This window comes from Triticum aestivum, chromosome 7B, assembly GCF_018294505.1.
Source record: "Triticum aestivum cultivar Chinese Spring chromosome 7B, IWGSC CS RefSeq v2.1, whole genome shotgun sequence".
NCBI lineage: Eukaryota > Viridiplantae > Streptophyta > Magnoliopsida > Poales > Poaceae > Triticum > Triticum aestivum.
The window spans coordinates 706,671,553-706,684,083 of NC_057813.1; the positions used below are offsets into that span (position 1 = coordinate 706,671,553).

Here is a 12,531-nt window from a genome sequence, read left to right on the forward strand (position 1 = left end):
GAAGGGACGAAGGGAGGCGGCAGGCGAAGGAGGGCACAGAGTCGGGCGACTGTTTCTCGCTCGAGGGAACGAAACCTCGCTCGAGGGCGCAGAGTGGGGCGATTTTTTTTCGCTGGTTAATTTCCGCCGGCTTTCTTTTGCTTGTTTATTTTCGTTCGGGTCAGTTGGATGCGACGGGAGATTGGGCGCGTGGGGGCTGGTGGGGTACTCGGCTGGAGGTTTTTTTGGTTAATTGCGGCTGAGCGGGAGGTGGGAGCAAGTACCAAAGAAGTACCAAAAAAGACCATAGTAGGTGGGACGAAAATAAAACCCGGAACGCGACCTACCAACTGAGACATTAGGAATAGAGATGGAGCAGTTGGTGAATAGTCCGCGCGGTTTATTTTTGCTGGTTTATTTTCAGCATCCTCCCACCTCCGTTTGTTTTGTCATCCTCCCACGCATGTTAACTCCCTACCCTCCTGTGAAAAAAATGGGTGCCAAAAAAAACCATCGGATCGAGCCCACAGCAGATCGTTCTCCGCCGCCAACCTGCCCTCCGCACGCCAGATCCACCCCGTCGCCCCCTCGGCGGCCGATCCATCCCTTGCCGCGGCCGATCCAATCCTTCGCCCTATCGTGCGCTAGGGTTCCTTGAGTCGCCGCCGCTCCGGAGCTCCTCGCCCAGCCCCACCTCCTGCCGCTCCACCCACTGCTTCTCCCTCCGCTCGCTGCACTTGCCCTCTCCGCCGCGCCCGCTTCCCCGATGGTCGCCCCCTTCCCCGTCGATCTCGGAGAATCGGCGCCCCGAACGACTCTCCATGCCACGCCTCGGCTGTGGAAGGGTGTTTACTGTTGAGGGTGCGCTGCTGGGGATGCGTGTGCACATGGGAGTTGCCGCCGCTGGGGACGCGTGTGCACGCGGGAGCTACCGCCGCTGGGGACGTGGACGCACGCTGGAGCGGCCGCCAATTCCGGTCCTTCAATCGATTCCGTCGCAGCCTCATTCGTATGTATGCTTTGATCTGTTTTCATGTTGTGTTCTTGGGCCTCCGTGCTTGGTTCTTGGGCGTTGAAACTCTCTGCAGCCCCTCTCTATGGATGGGGAGGTTGGACCCAAACAGCTGCAGCAACGGAGAAAAATGGGTGTCAACCACTTCAATCTGTTGACAAAGTATAAGACGGGTACACACTGATTTTTTATTTCCTGTTAACACCAAATTAGTTGATCTTGTTAATTACCTAGGTTTTAATGGCTGCAAAAGTTATGACTAATTCGAGATTGTAATCCATGGCTTTTACTGCCCGTGTGTTGTCGAAGACACAAATCTGGAACATCGTATAAAAAAGAGAGGACCAAACAAATGAAACAATGGATTACAGATTTCAGAATTGGTTTATACAATCTCGTGTTTGTGGGAGCATAGATGGAACTATATGCCTTGACCATGCATGAGATTCACACACAAAATGATGTTTAGCACAATTTCCTAATAGCACAGTTTTGCCCAAGTATTATAGCATCACACTTAACGCAACCAAGTGATGTCTGCAATCGGATCTGGAACAAATATATGTGGCGATTGGTATATATGTGTTCTACTGAGCAAGGAAACTGATTTTAGAAACAAGAATTTCCATGTTGTCAATATATGTGGTCAGGCAAGGCATCATCAAAACAAGATGAAAGTTAGTGCATTCTTTATCCTTAATCATACATGGCGATTGGTATATTTTCATGCTGCTCCTAGCTAAATGTGTATTGTTCCTTTAGGTCAGCTAAACGTCAATATGTTGAATGATGTCGTGGAGAGGGCCACCGAGAGGGGGTCTGTCCGGCTGCCGCTGCCGCTGCCGCTGGAGATGCAACACCAAAGTCGAAGGTGGTCATCGCCGAGACCTGCCTGAACCTCCTGACCTTTCCCAACACTCAAATAGGCAACACATGTTGGAGGAGACCACCAGGCTAATTGTAAGCATCGGCTATTTGTTATGCATGAGTGTTGCAGGATGATTTGGATGAGTGGACCGAGGCCGACATGAGCAGGTATTTCCCGTACCTGACACTTCAATTTCATTCCATTCAATCATACCCAAAATTATAATCTATACCCTCACTTAAGATGATGGCTCTTCTCTGCTAACATAACATGCATGTGCTTGTTAATAGCTCAAGCCTCTCGACACGCGGATGTGGATAAGTTAGTGTACATGCTGATTTTAAGCTGTAATTCTAGCGATAAATGTTAATCAGTGTCTCTGTTGGTTTGCTTCAGATATAATTCTAGCGATAAATGTAAATCAGTTTCCTTCCTTATCTGAATTTGCTGCATGCAGTTAACATTTATGCTTCGGCCGGGTTTCCCGACCATCCACACCAGGGTATCAAGACCGTCACCTACATGCTCGAGGTATGCATGCAATCCTGCTGCTGTTTGTGTGCACTTCATTCTTAAATTTCTTAGGAGTTTGGATGGATACATTGACAGAGTTATGTGCTTAGGAGTTTGGAGGAAAGGCTGATTTAATTTCAGTACACTCTATGCCAAGAGACCCTCTTATTCTGTTGTCATACACATATTACTGCAGGACCATAGTGGACCATTGCAATGCGGCAAATCAAATTTCAATATTCAGCACTCTTCTGTGCGGATCAGTAAGTTGTTTATCTTACTTTCACTTTTAAATTTCTTGATGAAAACACTCAATTCACTTTTTTCCTATTACTTTAATCATGCTAAGTGCATACATAAAAATTGTACTTGCCCCTTGTCATGGCCGAAGTCGAATAAACATTGGCAATTAGTTTACACGAAATATGATGATGTAGTTAATTATAATGTGGTCCAATAAATGAGATGAAGTTTCTCCCTAGAATATAGAATGGATTGAAAACAAAACCCCAGATGTGGCAATTCAAACCCCCAAAAGAAAGTACTTGCATACCTTGTTGAGATGACCTTTTTCAAGTTTCTACCTTTTACCAGCTTGGTGAGTGCAATCATTTGAGCGCATGGTACTTGTCTCAATTCTCACTCCAACTGACTTCTTACTCCTGAAAGCAAACAGAATTGAAGGTCACATAGTCTACACAGGAATAAACACATCGTTCATCTACTTTATATTTCCTAGATTCAGTGTAGTACAAAGGTATAACTGAAAAATAAATGTGGCGAGTCAAGAAAAAATGCAGATAAAGAGAATAGTAAAAGACAGAGCTCGGCTAAGAAGGAAGAGCGCTTATGAATTGTGAGTTGTGACTGAAGCAAAGCAGGTAGGTATGCAGGGGTGATTTAATTAAGGGGACATATGAATAAACCACGAGATGAAAACTATATTGTAGTAGACATGAAGAATGCCTACATCTGTACTCGTTTATTTTGTCCATTTTATAGAGATGAATAATATACCAAGGGAAACAGAAGCAATTTTTTTTGGCATATGCCAACTTTCTGAAGACTTAGCATGCAAACATAACAGGAAACATATGATGTCCATGTATTCCTGCTTGTTATAGTAAGTTCAGGTGTAGAATTAATATTTATTTATATGGATATGCCGAATGAATAGATCATGATTAAGAACTAGAAAATGACATAATTGTCCCATCCCTTTTATTAAACTCTGTTAAAATGCAGAATTCAGGTAACAGCCGTGGCACTAATTATTGATAAATGAGCTTCCGCTGACTAATTTTTAAATGGATAATGGACAGTACAGTACTATGCTGCATAACAAAATACAAATATGCTGCATGAGTCATCAATTCAAGTGAGAAGAACTTGTTTCATGTGATTTTTTGTCGATAAAAGCGGAAACAAATTTTTTTTACAATAGCAATTTCGACAACACAAGTGCTACAGCTTGATCATTATGTGCATATGATACGATTCTAGCTATTTTACTTTGTATGTGTGATTTTAATCCTGAGGTAGGAGTGTTCGTATGAGTGGAACTATCAACGCTCATGCAATGCTAAAAAAGAGAAATGAGAGCAATTTGCTATTTTTGATGTATAACATTGCAAAATTGTATGAAAAAATTGTTTAATTTGTCAGAACTTTTAGGAGGCAGTATATGATGAATGTTGGAAGACATTCAAAGTTAGGATGATGGGAATGACTATGGCAATTTGGTGAACTTGAAGAAAACATATGCGAATGTGAGTTGGGTGGCAATGTAGAGCTCAAGCCAAGAGACTCATATTCGTATGTTAGTCCATGTGTTAGAAATGATGGGACTCAACAATTTAATAGACACTAGAGGCTGGGGCAGGCATGTCCGCACTTATTGTCTTCGCACATTAGGATCCCATGTCCGGTCCTCGCTCTCACTCATGTACATCAATATACACGTATGCTATAGCCTTTAAGATCTCTTGCTCTTCTCGATGTAACCATATAAAATATATTCATTACAACAATTCCTTGATGGATTTGCCAACTGAAGAGTGGAGCAGGAAAAGAACTTAGTTTAATATTAACTATTTGTTGGTTTGAAGCCAAACTTCAACCATACAAATGAAGAGAAAAGATGAGAAACATAAGAAGACATTTCAGATTTTATTAGTGAGTATTTTCCAGACATAAACGCTCAGTCGCTCACATTGATAGCCATCATCTTATCTAGAACAGTCTACAAAAGCATATATTAAGATGCAGTTACAAGAAAACACTCATAAGTATGTCCAAACCAAAAAAAAAATCAATAGAATATCTTTTAACAAAACTATATCAAGACTATGCCCAATCTTACCTTTTATGGCATTTTATCTAGATTCTTATGGAGGCACTCAGTCTGTAGTACAACCTAATCAACTTTGCCTAACATAAGCCTTATTTCTTGCTACAACTTGCCGCTGGCCACCAGGTTCATAAAGGAAAATAATAGAAGAAAAGAAATCAGTAGTCAGGTCAACATAGCTTATGAACTGCAACTAATAGGTGTAATTGCAACAAGAAATAAAATGTGATTTATAGTTTTATCAATGTTTTGTGACCGAAAATAACTTTGAGCATTGATTTTACCAACAAAATGTGAGTTATACGCCACAAAGAGTTTGCCATTGGATGCATATTTCAATGAACTTTCCAATGATATATTTTTGATGAACTCATATATTGTTGACCAATAAGTCAAAGTTTCACACAAAAGACACATCAATACAATGTATGCAATCTTTCTCAAAATGTACAGACTGGGAAAGACAGAACGGAATAACATACACTCCCTCCGTTCCGCTTCACGACATGTCATGGGAAAGATTTTGATCTATTCATAATGGGACAATAGTTTCCTATGAAAAAAGTATGTATCATTTCAGGATCACGAGTTCACGACGCGGAGCTTAGGACATGTGGTATTCGTAGTAAATGATCTGATTGACAATGTTTTCTTATGAAAAGCTTTTGATCTATTCATAACTTCATGGCAATATAAAGAACATCAAAAGTAATGAAATTGAATAAGTAATAAAAATAACATTATGTGCTTCAATGGAAAATAAAAGTGATGCAAATTTAGTAAGGAATATTAATACATATGGCAACATTCGGGAAAAAAAATTCTAGTTCATGTTGGCCGGGTCCAGGAATTATGTCACGGGACAACGGAGGCTTATGTAAAAATAAGATGCATTATTTGAAGATCATGACAGGGAGCTTAGAACATGGGGTACGATTCGAAGTAAATTGATCTTATTGACAACATTTTGTTATGAAAAAACTTTTGTTTTATTCATAACATCATGACAATATAAAGAACATTAAAAGTAGTAAAAATTACATCATGTATTTCAACAGAAAATAAATTTGACACAAATTTAGGAACATTAATTCCAATTGCAACGATCTACCAAGCATTAAATCATTGTGCGCTCCTTTGATTACGGTGATTCCTTCCTATAAATTCCTTCTTTTTGTTTAATGCAATTCCCAATCATTGTGCAACGTCCTCCTTTTATTCTTTAGATGCTACACTTGTGCACCTATCCATAGATGGTACGGTGCAGCTTCCTTCTTATAGGGATGCAATGGCAGCTGCACTTAATCCTCCGGATTTCTATTTTAGTTCTTTCATATCAGCCCACAATTCCGAGTTCCTTTAATTATGCACCATGCAAAGTTCAGATATCAGTCGACAAATCTCCTTCCTTTAATTATGCGCCATGCAACATTCAAATATAATCCCACAAATCTCGTAATACAATACCTCCTTTAATTATGCACCATGGAAAGTTCAAATATCAGACCCAGTGGCGTAGCTAGGGGGTGGCCAGGGTGGTCCATGGACCACCCTGGAATTTCCCCATAGCTTGTATATAATGTAGTAAAATAAATATTTTTTAAAAAAATAAATAACTTATGTTAATATTTTTATTAATGGACCACCCTGGTGTATTGGGCTGGCTACGCCACTGATCAGACCACAAATCTCGTAAACACCGACATTTTATTGCTCGATCATGCAGTGTGCAAAGCCTCTCCCACCTTGCATATGAGGAGTACGTTCAATTAGCTCACGACAGAAAACGATGTTGAACGTATATAAATTGATGAGAATCAATTTTGTGTAGCAAGGTGGGACTATTAAACACGTAATATCTATGTTAAGACCGTGGGGTCAAAATCTATTTTTTGTGCCTGCTGATCATGTTTACTTGCGTTGACGGACTTTGGCCCATCAGCTGGAGCGCCGGGCAGAGGCCCAATTATGTGGCCTTTGTGCTTCTCCGAAATAAAACTAATACAACCATCTCTGATCAAGATGGTTTGGTAGTCTAGTTGGTCATGGTAGTCAGAGTGATATTGCGAGGTGTGGGGTTCGAATCCCAGGTTAATGTATATTTTTTGCTGCATTATTATTAGGTCGAAGGCCCAACTTAGCAGCCACTGGGCCACAACGTTGTGCAGCCCACATCCGAAATTTTCGGTGAATAATTTATTTATTTACTTATGCATAAAAATTTAGTACCACCTCGGATAGAAGAAAATATCTGTGATATATGAAAAAAATCTTAAAAATATGTTGACGGACCAAACCATGACGGACCAAACCAAGAATATCACCTCCCTTTAATAGTAGGTATAGGTATAGATTTGTTGGTTTGAAGCCAAACTTCAACCATACAAATGAAGAGAAAAGATGAGAAACATAAGAAGACATTTCAGATTTTATTAGTGAGTATTTTCTAGACATAAAAGCTCAGTCGCTCACATTGATAGCCATCATCTTATCTAGAACAGTCTACAAAAGCATATATTAAGATGCAGTTACAAGAAAACACTCATAAGTATGTCCAAACCAAAAAAAAAATCAATAGAATATCTTTTAACAAAACTATATCAAGACTATGCCCAATCTTACCTTTTATGGCATTTTATCTAGATTCTTATGGAGGCACTCAGTCTGTAGTACAACCTAATCAACTTTGCCTAACATAAGCCTTATTTCTTGCTACAACTTGCCGCTGGCCACCAGGTTCATAAAGGAAAATAATAGAAGAAAAGAAATCAGTAGTCAGGTCAACATAGCTTATGAACTGCAACTAATAGGTGTAATTGCAACAAGAAATAAAATGTGATTTATAGTTTTATCAATGTTTTGTGACCGAAAATAACTTTGAGCATTGATTTTACCAACAAAATGTGAGTTATACGCCACAAAGAGTTTGCCATTGGATGCATATTTCAATGAACTTTCCAATGATATATTTTTGATGAACTCATATATTGTTGACCAATAAGTCAAAGTTTCACAAAAAGACACATCAATACAATGTATGCAATCTTCTCAAAATGTACAGACCGGGAAAGACAGAACGGAATAACATACACTCCCTCCGTCCCATAATGCAAGACATTTTTTGACGCTAGTGTAGTGTTAAAAAACGTCTTACATTATGGGACGGAGGGAGTAACATATATCCACCGCCCATTCTTCAACTGGAAAGAAAAAATTATGAGACTGAAACCACCAACGAGTGCACGCACCTGAGTCCATCCACACAACCTCGCTCTTCTTGGTGGCGGCCTCCTTATAGAATGAGGTGTCTATAATTCGGAAGACAACACTAAAATTCATAGAATGAGGTGTCAATAATCGGCAAACTGACACACACACCTCCAAAATGGTATACTCGTCTAGAAGTATGAACTTTCAACTTATAGAGTTCGTAAAATGTTTCAGCTAGATTTACCTGAATGGGTGAAACATGATTCTTAAACAGGGGCGAAGGGAGATCAGTCAAGAGGATACAGGGTTTGAACTGTATCTTGCTGAGTAGTAGTGTCCACTGTATTCGTCCTCCTGATCCTCTTCTTGGTCCAGATCCCATTGGCAGCGTAAAAGATGCTTTTCATTCTCTACAACGAAAAGGGGAGCAAGGAAATAATAAACTTAAAATAAGCTAGCAGAAGTAGTTTCTGACTTGCATCTAAATGCCTCCCATCCTCCATTCATACGCCTTGTTAAATGTGAATCACTAAAAATCAGAGAATTTTGCCTCGGAACTAAAAGAATAAACAAAATAGATCTCAATGGAAACAACAGGACATAGTAATATACTCCCTCCGTTCGGAAATAGTTGTCATTGAAATGAATGTATCTAGATGTATTTTAGTTCTAGATACATCCATTTTGATGACAAGTAATTCCGAACAGAGGGAGTATATGTGAGTAATGAGGATTCTCGTTTTTATTATTGCGGTATCTCTATGCCAATATCAATACTAAAGAATAACATATAGGACATTTAGTAGCAGTGCAAAAGTCTTCAACACCAACAATGAAGTGCCTAAACCATCCCCCGCCCCAACAAAAAAAGTTTAGCAAGTATTTATGCTTTATCTCTCCACTTCCATTTGCTAATTATAATATAGCCAACAGAAAGTCCAGGATCAGTTTAGCAGCAAGCACAACCGCACGAATTTGAACCCTAACCTGGGTTTCAACACTTTTGGCATGCTTGTCTAAATAAATTGGAATTACATAGGACCAGAAGTATGCAGATTCTTGAGAGCTAAAACCGATCCACATTTCCATGTCTAGGAATGCAACAGTTCAGTTTGGACATCCAATCGCAGTTAGGTTCAGGTTCATGCTATTTTACATGGCCAGCAACAGCAAATGGAAAGCCTTCGCCTTAGGGAACTACTTGTACGTATGTCCTCTGACTAAACTGAATAAGATCACCTCGTCGCTATAATACGGTGTCCCATTCTCATCCTTGTATGACCTTTCTGCTCCCAAAATCAAATCTTTCTGAACCAAAACAGAAAGAAATCCGATTCATTTACTTTTAGCAACATGTAACAAAAATAAATTGATAACAGAAAGCCTACTAAATCTTCCTTTGGTGGAATCTGCACTTTCATCTACCCAAAAGGGAACAATTTTGCACAATAAAGCACACATGCGGCAAGGACTAATTCACATGAAGTGAGATCTTTATCCCCCAAAAAATAAGTGAAATTAACCTATCATACATATCTGCCTTAGTAGAAGTATCTACTACTTAATGCCGAACAATACAGTTCTTGGAAAAATAAAGGGAACAAATTTAGAACTGAAGCATATTTGAAACATATTGATAAGAAATAATTTTTGAATATTTTTTATGACCTGATGCAGGGTCATGGGCTTGTTGGTGGATGGATGACGGCGCAAGGGAAGCTGCTCGCTGTACAAAACACACAATAAGCAAAATCAACCTACACATACTTATACAATAGCAGGGGTAAATCAAAAGGCACATATTTATAGGAAAGCTCACTGTGATGTTAAATAATCAGTCAAAATTCTATTTTTCTACTATGACATTGTGTACTTGCACATTACTCTGTTATGATAGTGTGCATTTTCAGGCCTACAGGAATTTGCAACAAAATTCCTCTGACAAATCATCAACCTGTCAATCGATATATAAAACTATGAATATCAGATACTGTGATGACTATTAGTTAGCAAACATTTTCAATATTCACGGGATACTGGAATAAGAAAATGCTGACCTGTATAACATTAACAAGTTTGTAGCTGCTCCATGCCTTGTGAGTATTTTCTCTGTTCCTAATACCCCTATGGTGAACAGCGCCTTGTCCTTGTTGAGCCCAACTGCCAATGACTCAATGTTGTACTACCCCGGCAATTCGGTTGATCATCCCACTCTCATCCACAACAAAAGCTGATATCCCGTGGCATTTGACTACCCTATACGTACATGTTATTAAAGGGGAAAAGGAATCATAATAGATCAATGGCGAAGTGCATCCCATTTGTTCCAGTCTTCACCCTGTTCAGCTGATTGCCTGATTTTGAACACCCGCAGCTCTTGATCGGCCGAGACAGACACCAAAAACTTCTCGCTAGAATCAATATCCATCGACCATATCTTGATGTGATGGCCACCTTAAAATTTGAAGGCAGTGTTGTGTGTCGAGGTTCCAAACCCGGATAACCTTGTCCTTGGAGCAGGTCACCAGCTTCTTACCCGAATCCAGGAACACAAAATCAGTTACCTGCAGCACGCAATCCCCAAATTAGAGTTATTAGGCCACGGCGATGAATGGGGTCATAGAGAGGCATGAAACCATATCCAAACCTGATCACGGTGGCCACAGGATCGGAAGAGGCCAGCATGTGCAACGACGTCCAAGATGTCCTTTTTGTCGGAGGCGGGGATGGCGCCGGAGGGTGCGAAGCGTAGGGCGGAAGCAGCAGAGCGGTGTCGGTGGAGTGTCACCTCGCAGGACACGAGGCACACCCTTGGTTTCGCCGAGATGGACACGGACAAACGAGGCGGTGGCTGGTGGTGATGGCGGGATCCAGTCCGGACAGCTGCCTAGCCGCCATGCCAACTTCACTCTGCTCTACCCGTGACGGCCGCCGTGTCTGCTCCCATGACACGCCGCTGCTGCTCCTCCACTGCCGGTCTAACAGATAAATCAGTGAGTTTATAATAGAACATATTGGTAGAAGTTTATACAAAAATTTAATCAACAACCATGTACACGGCAGACCCTATCACCATATCAACAAGTTCAATTCTGTGTAAATCAATAACAAAGTTGACCTAACCAACCTTTATACGCATGCTCTGTTTACTCTCTGCAATGTATTTCAACTACTCCCTCCGTCCCAAAATAAGTGGCGTGGCTTTAGTTTAAATTTGAATAAATTTGAACTAAAGACACGACACTTATTTTGGGACGGAGGGAGCATTACTTAAGGTAACCGGTACCCAAGCAAGATCTAAATCAACATAGCAGAAGCCATGCTAATTGCCACATTACCAATTTTAGAAAAATAAAACAATCACATCCTTTCTGCTTTCCTAATAGAAGTAGGCACATCACAAACTAACTTCGATGGCGTATGGGTATTCGACCGTTGAAACAGAAAATAAGATGACACACGAGCAATCTTGATCAAGTTGATGGTTATATAATCTTAGCTAAGGTAAAATCAGGGCTGTAGAAAAATCATATGATCTTTCTTTGAGTGGGTGATTGGCTGATAGTAGACATTGACATCCACACACCCGAAAGTGCAAGGCATTATAAGAAGGCGCGACTGCACTTAATGATAGGCATAACACGAGACACAAAATGATACTACAAATAGGGGATATGCAAATGTCAATGATCTGAACATAAGCTCTAAGTAAATAAAGGAACATTAATTCCTGTTTTGCCTCCAGCTCCTTAGACCAATACTCAGTTTTATGTGAGTACAGGTTTTTTAACACGTGAGAATCATTTGACCAAAATGTTCACTACATAAAGAAAATTAAACAAGAGCAGTGAGTTTTCCATGATGGCATCAGTAGTGCACACTCGATGTTCTCGTTTTCTTTAAATCCTGGTTGTTGTCGAACTGGAGGTGAGCATGCTTGGATGTTGCTGAACTTTCATCAAACACCTTCTAGGCATACACAAAAAATAATTTGCACAAATAAATAGAGGATCTGAAGAGAGAGGATAGGAGGCAAGGGGAAGAGAGATTAGACTGTACGAGGGGCATGGGCATAGCCAGGTGCGGCACCTCCTCCCTTGCCATTGCCGCTTGCACCTCGGAGTCTGCAGCTTCCCTCAGAGAGAGAGAGAGAGAGAGAGAGAGAGAGAGAGAGAGAGAGAGAGAGAGAGAGAGAGAGAGATCTTGGATTGGATCGGGGACTCGCCGGCGCCGGCGCGGTGGACCATCGCTGCGGCTTGGCTGCTGCACGCATGGAGATGCACCGTGGAATAAGCCACCACTCCCTTTGCTGCTAGGGCTCGGTGGTGGTGGCTAGCAGCACATCGGCGGACGGGGAAACGAGGTAGGCTATTGCTGTGGAAGGAGACGGGGTGAGGCAGAGGCGGCGGCGACAGCGACGGCGACGTGGTTGCGTGTGGAGCTAGAGAACATGGCCCGTGCGTTTGCTTTGTGAGGTAGGGAAAAGTAGAGGGAGGTGTTAGGTCGCCGGTGATGGGGGGTGGAGAGGGAAGGAGAGAAGTGGTGGGGGGCGCCAGCTGCGGGGAGGACGCAGGTGGTGGCGGCGGCGGCTGGAGACGA

At 41.1% G+C, this 12,531-nt stretch overlaps 2 long non-coding RNA genes across 2 annotated transcripts; one reads left to right on the forward strand and one right to left on the reverse strand.

The window, feature by feature from the left end:
• The first annotated feature begins 499 nt into the window (after positions 1-499).
• Positions 500-9,768, forward strand: LOC123155581 (uncharacterized). The gene is made up of 4 exons (XR_006477504.1): positions 500-2,026; positions 2,317-2,390; positions 2,569-2,635; positions 9,610-9,768. It is a non-coding gene; the product is annotated as an uncharacterized lncRNA (long non-coding RNA).
• On the reverse strand, positions 6,412-9,887 carry LOC123155580 (uncharacterized). Its single transcript, XR_006477503.1, has 6 exons — positions 9,752-9,887; positions 9,601-9,658; positions 8,177-8,342; positions 7,971-8,050; positions 7,345-7,447; positions 6,412-6,467 (listed from the first exon to the last, which is right to left on the reverse strand). It is a non-coding gene; the product is annotated as an uncharacterized lncRNA (long non-coding RNA).
• Positions 9,888-12,531: the final 2,644 nt, after the last annotated feature.